The following is a 9459-nucleotide window of genomic DNA, read 5'->3' as shown; positions in this document are numbered from 1 at the left end:
GACCGCGCTCCGGCCGGAAGCTGGTGGCGCGCACGCGCCGCGGGGGTGGGACACTTGGTTGCTAGGAGCGGATTGAAGGCTGAAAGGGCCAATTGGGAAGCGAGACGACGCTGGCTCTCTGGTAGAGCTTCGCAGGCGTGGGGAAGTGGGCACAGGTATCTGTAGGGCAGCCTTAAACTACGTTTACTAGGTTAGGAAACGTGTGCTTGAAAACTAGGCCATCTGATAAGTTTGCGGCACATCAGTGCATTTGCTCTGATTCCCGATGGACTCCTTGTAAGGTTCTCTGGCAACAGCTTCATGAGGACCTCTGCTTCTACGTGCGGGTGTCTCTGTTGGGGACGCAGCAGTACTAAATCGTGTCCTGTGTTAGAGGTGACGCCTGCCTGAATTATTGACACACCTGCCTGCTGGTCTTTTTCCACCCTGCTTTCTGCCTTTCCTCAAGAATTCTTCTTCCCAATCAGGAAATTTATTTCGTCTTTTACTTCTCATAAAAAACAACTACCGATATTCAAAGGCAAGAAAAGAGCCTTGTTTTTAATAGCACTCACATCTTCCTGGCTCGGTTTTTCCCACCTTCACTGCAGCCCGAATTTGTGAGATAACAAAGTTGATATTGCCAGGCGCGGTGGCTCTCACAAGGCTGAGGATGTAGCTCAGCGCGAAAACCTGGGTTCAGTCCCTACACCCGGAAAAAAAAAAAAAAAAGATTGTGGATAGAATGCCTGAATTGTGGGGCGGTTGCTATTTCTTTCATACAGTGGAAAGTACTCTCGATCTGGGACCTTTAGACCTGTGCCAACTCCTGGTCTCGTTTTGTCTAAACTTACTGCAGACGGTATGATGTCGCAGTGATTCATGTACGCGGCAGTACTTCCCCAGCTCTAGTGCTGGAAGAAGTTAAAAGGTATAAAAAATAGCATGCATAGCAGGATGAGGCCCCCAAATGGCTAAGTCACACATTCCTGTTCTTCTTTCTCTTATTAGTAAGTTTGCATTTTCTGAAATAAAGCTCCTCTTAAAAAAATAAACAACCTGACTCCTGAAGATGTGACTAAAGGGCTAGTCAGGTGCCTATACCTCAGGGAGTTTCTTTTATCCCAGTTCCAAGCAGCTCTAAAGATTTAGGAAAAGAAAAGAAGGCTTGCTGGGGATTTAGCTCAGTGATGCCACTGCCTGCCTTGCAGGCGCAAGGTCCTGAGTTCAATCCCTGGTACAAAAGGAAAGAAAAGAAAAGAAGGCTTAACAAGGACATGATAAGTACCTTAAATATGTAAAGGACATCTATTTCTCCCCCCACCTCTGAAATGAAAGTGTAATGGGTACCTAAGATCCTTTCTCATATTTTGAGCATGCTCCTGGGGAAGACAGTTGCCATATGGCATCGCCGAAACCAACACAGGAGTAAATACGAAGAGGAAAATAAAGTCAAATAAAAGTTTCCTGCATCAGTTTCAGAGATGGAGGCTGTGACATCAGGAATATGTCGTGCAGGAAACTGCAGGGTGTTTTGTTGTAGTTGTTGTTGTTGCTGTTTGGTTGATTTTATAGGGTCCAACGCGAGTCCTCTGATTTTGGCAGGAAAGTCATTGTGTACTCTCACTAAATGGTCCAGTCCTCACATTGGTTGCAAACAAAATCAACAAGGTTTTCAACTCTTACCCACTCGTTGTCATCGGGGCTATGTTTGTCTTTCCCAGTCAGCCAGTGAAATCCATCCTCTCCCTTTGGGCTAGACCATTTCCTCCTCCTCCACCACCACCACCATCATCATCTTGGTGGTGCTGGAGGCGAACGCAGGGCCTCCCGTGTGCTAGGCGAGCACCCAGTCTCGAGCTGCCTCCCAGCCCCGCACCTACCCTTCACCATCCATCATGCCATTCAGTGACGCAATCTTCTTGTGGAAACCACAGTAGGACAGAAGTTAGAACAGAAACCACAAATAGAAGTTATCTGCTGAGAATGTGACCCCAGATTTGGTAATTCTTTTTTTTCTCCCCAGCTTTGCTAAATTCTGTGACTTGAGTGCCAATTAAAAACACCAAGGTTGAAGTTCAATCCCGGGTACCCCCCCCCCAAAAAAAAAACACCAAGATTGAGCCACCAGAGGGAGCCCCAAACCTATTAAGCGTGAAAGCTGCTCAGTTGTTAACCCAGAAATGTTCCTCTCACTAGATTTTCCCAGGACACACACTTATGTTTATGAAACAATCTGCAGTCCCGACATAGTGTCTAAGTTGCTATTCCAAAATAACCTAAGCTAGGTAGGCTATAAACAACAGAAATTTTATTCCTTATACTTCTGACAGCTGGAAGGACAAAGTTCAAGGTGCTGGCAGATTCAGGGTCTGGGGAGGGCTTTCTGGTATGCAGACAGTGCCTCCTTGCTCTCTCCTTGCGGTGGATGAGAGTAGCCAGCTCTCTCAGGCCTCTTTTATAGGGCACCAATGTCAGTCATATGGGCACCATCTTCATAGTTTAATTAGGGCTCACCTCCTAATGCCATCATCTCGAGGGGAGGATTTCGATGTAAGAACTTTGTAGTGGACACGAACATTCAGATTATTATAGACAGCCAAGTCAGGTAAAGATATTCTAGGCAGTCAGACAGGGCTGGGCCCTTAGGAAGTCAGTGCAGAAGATGAGAACACTTCACAACTGAGGCTGCAGGCACCTCTGTCAAAGGCCAGGCCCAAGATAAAGATAGACCAGGCCTGCGTGGCTCCCCGAGGGAGAAACAATGACTTGAGATTACACTATAATCGGTATCGCCTGGCCCAGTAAAGTCCAAATACACACCACTCACCCAGGTGGGTGACCAGAACGTCCGGACCTAACCCTTCCCAAAATGCCTTTGTGCTTTCCGGGTACCCCTGCGATGTGACGCGCTCCCCTATTGGCTCGATGTTATCGAGTGGCTGTACCTGTAATCTCATTGGTTGACGACAGCTGGACCTTCTTGGTCCTCACCTTGTGACTTTGCACCCGCCTTGTGATTCTGCTCTAGAAAACATTCTTAAGAGAAGTGGCCTTGGTGGCACCCACTCTCTGGTCTCCTCCTGTCTTTCAGGAGCTATCTCTCAAGAAATCTTCCCTACTCTTAACCTCTGTTGTTCCTTAGAATTCAGTCTTCGATTTTGTCCAACATCTAACAGGTTGACAGCTATATTTTCCCCTGCATCAAGATCACAACACACAATTTCTGCAGGCTTCAGCCCATGTAGAACTCAATTTCCAACTGAAAATCTAACTTCAATATTAAATATAAAAATCAGGCTCTCTTCGAATCTCAGATGTAGTGGTGAATCAAAATTCAAGCAAATGGAATTCATTTTGCTAAGGGCCGGGCATCTCTAGCTTTGATTTTTTTTTAAAGTTGCTTTTTTGCTGAATAAAATTCTTCCTGTGAGGATTTTCCTAGAAATAGGTAACAAAGTGTCTCTTCTGCTGCAACAAAGTTGTAATTCCTCTAATATGAAGTTACCTATAAAATTCTCTTCTTTTTTCTCTTGGAGACAGGTCTCTGTATGTAGTGCTGACCTTGAACTCACTACCTGTGTAGCTCAGGCTGGCCCAGAGCTAATAGCAATCCTGCCTCAGCCTTCTAAGTGCTGAGGCTACAGGCTTGGGCCACCACTCCCCAGGAAAACAATTCTCAATTAGTAACATATCTAGAATTCAAAGGACACGATTGATACCTGTTTCTTCTGTGCCTTTGGCATCCATAACAGCAGCATCCATAAATTCAGTACATCACTACATGGAATGTCCGTGATTACCCAAAAGTTAAAGAAAACAGTTCAGCTGATAGCATGCCTCTCATCCTTGTAATTCCTCTCCTCATGCTATGCTCACTCCCGTGTTATGCGCATTTGCAGTAGTAAAGTTGGAAGAGTTAAATATAGAAACGCATTTACCCATACTAGACAGAGCATGAGTGCAAACGCTTTCATCTCAGAGTATTTATGCGAATGTATTGAGCGACTTATTTCCATAAATAATATGCCAAGCAGACGTTCTTATCTTAAAGGATGTAACAAAAATCCCCCAGAATAAGATATAATTCTAATTGTTCTTTAGATTTTTCTGTCTTTATTCTTTTTCACCTGTCCAGGCTAACATAATCCTTACAAAGAAACAGAGTCCAGGGAAGTGGGAATGAGATATATTTTCGGGACTGCAAACATTTTGTCGGCTCCAGCTCAAAGAACATCATTCTGGAAGTGCGTTCTCACAAACAGACAGGGTCTCGCTGTGGTGTCCAGGCTGGCCTCATACTCCTGAGCTTGAGTGATCCTCCTGACTCAGCCTCCCGAGTAGCTGGGACTATAGCCGCCCACTCCCACACCTGGCTCATCATATTTTTTAGAAGCTAATAGTAAGTTAATTTTTCCTATGTTATTGGTTCAAACTATTAAATTAAGATCTACATTAATGTATTATAATGGTAGCAAACTGTCTTGCCTTCTTAAATCGGTCTAGTGTGGAAGTCAGACATCGAGATGATGAAAATTGCTAGGAAAGAGACAAAAATGGGCTACTTTAGAGAGGTACTGGGGATAGGGAAAGCCCTGACATGTTTTCCTGCTGTCTATGCCACCCGTCACTAAGCACAGCTGTGTGTCTGAGAATTTTTCCCATACACCAGGCAGTTCTTGGGCAGATGCCAGCTAGGTACCCTTTGATTTCACTGTTTGGTGTTTTTGAGACAGGGTCTTTCTACATAGTCCAGGATGACCTCGAAATCACTAAGTAACCCAGGCTGGCCTTGAACTGGCAGCGACCCTCCTGCCTCAGCCTCTTGAGTGCTGGGATTCCAGGTGAGCACCACCACGCCCAGTTTAGGTATCCTTTAACCCAAGTCGGTGCTGACACTGTCCCCCGCTGATGTCAGCTCCCGTAGATCACGGGCTCATTCCCACAAAACCACCCCACCTCTTCACACCCCCATCCCAGGGCTCAGGTTATGACCCGCACTCTGAGCAGCTGTCAATCGGGGTCCCCGCTGCCTCCTCACCTCAGGGTTATTAACATGTTGCGCAGCTCACAGAATGCAGGAAAGCGCTTTGCTAACTGTACTAGGTATTCATAAAGGATGCAGAGGATGAAGACAAAAAGGCAAGGCCCCAGGGGGCTGGAGTGCAGTCCAGGGAGCTGTGGCACTGCCTTCTGGGGGTGGATGCATCATCAACCAACCTGCAAGCTCCCGGCCACGGTGTAGGTGGTCAGTTACTCACTCTGTGTCCAGCCCCCTCCCCTCATCCGGATCCAAGCTTAGGGTCACGGTCGGTCTCTCTGGTGACCTCAGTAGGACCAAGACACTCAAATCCCTCCAGAAATCCCAAGGGGGGGATACAATATGTGTGTTTATTACTTTACAACAGGGAAGAAGGGAAGGCCTCGCTGAGGGAGCGGGCCCAGGCAGTGTGCAGCCAGACAGAGGGGACGGAAAGGAGGGGGAGCATGAGGTGAGAGGAGACAGCCTATGCCAATGGCCTGGGGTTGACCGTTCTCCCTGTGCTTAAGAAATCAAAAGAAGAAACCTTTGGTCCTTTGGTTTAAGAAACCAAAAGAAGGCTGGCAGAACATGCCGTTGATGTGGATTTTCTAACGGTGTATGTTCTAACTGTGCCACACACAGATGGGTATTTTGTTATTCTGAGTAGGTGGGACGTTGTGTGAGGATAGAATTCTTCCGCGTCATAGGAATCTAGTGGTGTGCTGGGATGTAGTTGGTGCCCGGTAAATACCTGTTGAGTCAGACTCGACTGAATGTGAAATTGAGCCAGGTGGCTCACGTTGTAGGGCGGAGATCTTGTTCTGTCCAGACACGAGTGGAGACCGAGGTGGACCTCAAAGGTGATCTTCCAGGAAAGCGTCCCCGTCCCCGACAGCCCACTTCCGGCCATGCATCCCTCCTTCTTCTGTGTATGTTTAAGGTTATTATTACAGGAGCCTGTTAACATTCAGGATCACGCCCGTGATCATGGCTGATGCTCCCGTCCTTGAGGTTGAATGTGCCATGCACCTGGAAACCCACGTGGGACAGGCTGATCTAAACTTTCACCTTCCTCATCTTATTTTTAAATATTTCATCATGTTAACTGGGTTCTCGAGTAAACTCCATCCCTCCAGGCCCTCCTTTTATGGCTGAATTAATCCACCCAAGAGAACCACTTGCCCATGGATCAAACCCAAGACACAACAGATCTGAGAAATCTATCTTAGCCAACCCTGGAGCCCTCCGGCACTCAGATATCTGAGCATTGACCCAGTGTTTTATAAGCTCTGATCTCGGGGACTGAGCCAGAAAGAAGACCAGCCCACTGGGATAAGAAAGCAGCTGCAGGGAAAGGGAACAGACCGTACTTTCCTTGACCTGGAGAAGTTATTAATTTTCCTTGACCTGCTTACCTCCTGTGAGATTAGCGTCCCTGCTCTGGATTTCTGCAATAGTCTGCATACTTCTTACAGCAAGGTTCCTCTGCCTTCGCTGTGATACCCTTGTCTGTCTACACTCCTTAAGGGCAGAAAATGGGTCTTGCTCTTCTCCGGGTGCCCGTACCTCCCACAGAGCCTGAAGTGCTTTTGTGCAAAACAGAAATGGGCTGAGTGGCTGAGTGAGTGCATAGTTGCAAGGCCGGACGGGTGGGAAGGGAAGCCTTCGATGCCCTCTCATCTGCCCACTCTGCATGCCAGACTGTGTGCCAGGAAGTCAGAGGGTGTGATGCCCAGAGCAGGGCAAGGCCGAGATGACAGAGTTAAGGGCCACCCCCACCCCCAATGAACCACCTACGCCAGGCCTTTCATTTACAAAGCCTCAGCACAAATCTAAGTCCTCCCGGAAGACGCCCTTCACATCTTCGGCTCCAATTTCCGTACCTGGAGGTCCTATTGCACGATCTAGTTGCTTGTGGTTAGGGAATTAAAGTGATTTTGTGAGATCTGTAGGTGCTTCGGGAATCTGTACCACCCTTCTAACAATCTATCAATGTCGCCCCGCACAAACATCGAGCAATTGTTTGTTACTCAGATTTTCCTCACTGTGGCCAATTCCTGAGGAAACCATGTAAAGGAGGGAAGACTCAGTTGGGCTCATGGCTTCCGAGATTTCAGTCCATGGGCTGGCTCCTGTCAATTGGCTTCGTTGCTTCTGGGCTGTGGGGAGGCTCACATCGTGGCAGGGGATTTGGGAGAGCAAGTGGCTCCCGCGGTGGGCGGGAGGCAGAGAGAGAGGGAAAGGCCTCTCACGAGCCAATCACCTTCCCAAAGACACCTCTGAACACACAAGCCTCGGCGGCAATTCTTATCCAAACGATAGCAGTGCTTCATAATAATTAAACTGGTTTATTCCCTTAATTACTAGAGAGTCACTTAGGTTTTATTTGAATTCAGGAAGAAAAGCTTGAAGAATCTCAGAAAACCTGACTTGGGTATTAGAAGTATTTGAGGGCTGAGAACTGACTTAATATTTTATAGGATCTGGTCTTAGCGTCTGAGCTACAAACAAGGACCCGGAGACAGGGAGGAGACAGGGCGAACATGGTTTATCCGTACGGATTCACAGAGAGCCGCTTCACCAAAGTTTCGTCTAAGGGCTGGGGCTGTAGCTCAGTGGTGCTGCACCTGCCTGGCAAGCACAAGGTCCTGAGTTCAATTCCGGGTATTGGGTAAAAAGTTTCCTCTAGTGATTTGCTACACCCATCAAAAAAGGGCCTGGAATCTTTACTTTCTACTTTCCAAGGCACTGGGAAAGGAGACAGAAATTAGCTGTTTGCTACACCATTATATTTCACGGACTGACGAGAGGACCTCATTGGAACAGTGACAGACAGGGACGAGGAGGGGAGAGGAAGACACTGTTCTGATTCCTCTCCAGTTGGGAAGATGGGAAACTTCCTTCACAATGATCCCACTGTTCTCATTGCCCTCAGTGCTGAATGCTCGATTGTCCAGCATTACGAAGGCAGAAGGCCGCCGTTTCCCTCCCACTCCTAAACGTGTAGGGGTGGCTGTGAAACCCTAGGCATTTCTCAGAATTTTCTTTGGCCCACTTATTTCTGCGTTGCCACTGCAAAGTTTTCTAACTCCAAGCGAGCCGGACATGCTCCAGAACAGGGAATGCGACAGAGCTGCCCGGGGGCCACAGGATGGGACAGAACTCACCATTTACTTCGCGGCCGGCCGGCTCTGCTCGGGGCGGCGCCTGCATCCTGTCCCCGTGTGGCTCCATCTCTCCTGAACGAGCTGCTCCCCTTCCCACATGTCCTCCCTCTGCCCCTCCTGATCTCGAGTGGATGCTGGGTGTCAGTCGCGTCCCATCTGTCTCTGACCTTCCCGACAGGGTCTACCAACTTGCTGCTGCTCCTGAGCAATTCACGTAAACTTTCCGAGCCCGGTTTTGATAATCTACACAAAGGAATTCTATTGAGCTGTCAGGCAAGGCTCTGCCACACAGGCAGAGCGACATGAACAGAGAGCTGGGCTATATATATAATGGAGTTAAGTCCTTTATACGTAGGCCTCATTTCATCCTCACAGGTTTGGTGGCACACCTGTAATCCCAGCACTTGGGAGGCTGAGGCAGGAGGTTTGCCATGAGTTTGAGGCCAGGCTGGACTACATAGTGAGACCCTGTCTCAAAAAACAAGCAAACAACTAAAACAACCCTCCCAGTAAGCTTCGAGGTTGAAACTATTATTTCTTTTTCTTTTTTCCGGTACCAGGATCAAACTCAGGACCTTGCGGTTGGGAGGCAGGCGCAGCATCACTGAGCTAAATCCCCAGACCTGGAACTATTATTTCTAATTCATCGATGAGAGAACTGAGGTACTAAAAGGTGAAGGAATGCCCCAAGTTCACACAGCTAGTAAATGACAGAGGTAGGATTCAATACCAAGAGGCTGGCTGGGTCCAAAGTCCTTGCTGTGCTGCACAAGAACTAAAGTTAGATCTGCAGACCAGGTCCACAAGTCAGTAGTTGTATGACCTTAAGCAAAGCTTTAAAATTCTACACCCTTGGGCCGGGGATATAGCTCAGTGGCACTGTGCCTGCCTCACAAGCGCAAGGTCCTGAGTTTGATCCCCTGTACTGGGGGAAAAAAAAAAAAATCTACACCAGTTTTAATCATTTGTAAAATGAGGAGAAAATTAATACCTGCTTCATAGGTTCAGTTATCTAAAAATATATATATGAAGCTCCTACCATTTGCTGTATGCTGGGAGTACTGTGATGTCGTGATTATTAAATCCAGTATGTTCTTGCCAGGTCGCCAGGTTATTGGTCATTAATATTAATTAATGTCATGAATAATAAGAAGCCAGTAATCTTATTACTCAACTAGAGATTATGTTCTATCTCATCCCATATAGCTGTTTTCTATTGGTCCCCTAATCGTATTTGGAATATTTCTGTGACACTGGGCCGTAGGATATTGCGTTGCCATCTTAACAAAA

General features: G+C 47.4%; 1 long non-coding RNA gene across 1 annotated transcript; it reads right to left on the bottom strand.

Annotated features, from left to right (window-relative positions):
* Positions 1-4119: 4119 nt before the first annotated feature.
* On the bottom strand, positions 4120-6693 carry LOC117286551. Its single transcript, XR_004517743.1, has 3 exons — positions 6418-6693; positions 5754-5927; positions 4120-4518 (listed from the first exon to the last, which is right to left on the bottom strand). It is a non-coding gene; the product is annotated as an uncharacterized LOC117286551 (long non-coding RNA).
* Positions 6694-9459: the final 2766 nt, after the last annotated feature.

Source organism: Fukomys damarensis, unplaced genomic scaffold (assembly GCF_012274545.1).
Source record: "Fukomys damarensis isolate Sample0158 unplaced genomic scaffold, DMR_v1.0_HiC HiC_scaffold_17, whole genome shotgun sequence".
Taxonomy (NCBI): Eukaryota; Metazoa; Chordata; class Mammalia; order Rodentia; family Bathyergidae; genus Fukomys; species Fukomys damarensis.
This window is presented reverse-complemented; position numbering and strand designations above follow the sequence as displayed.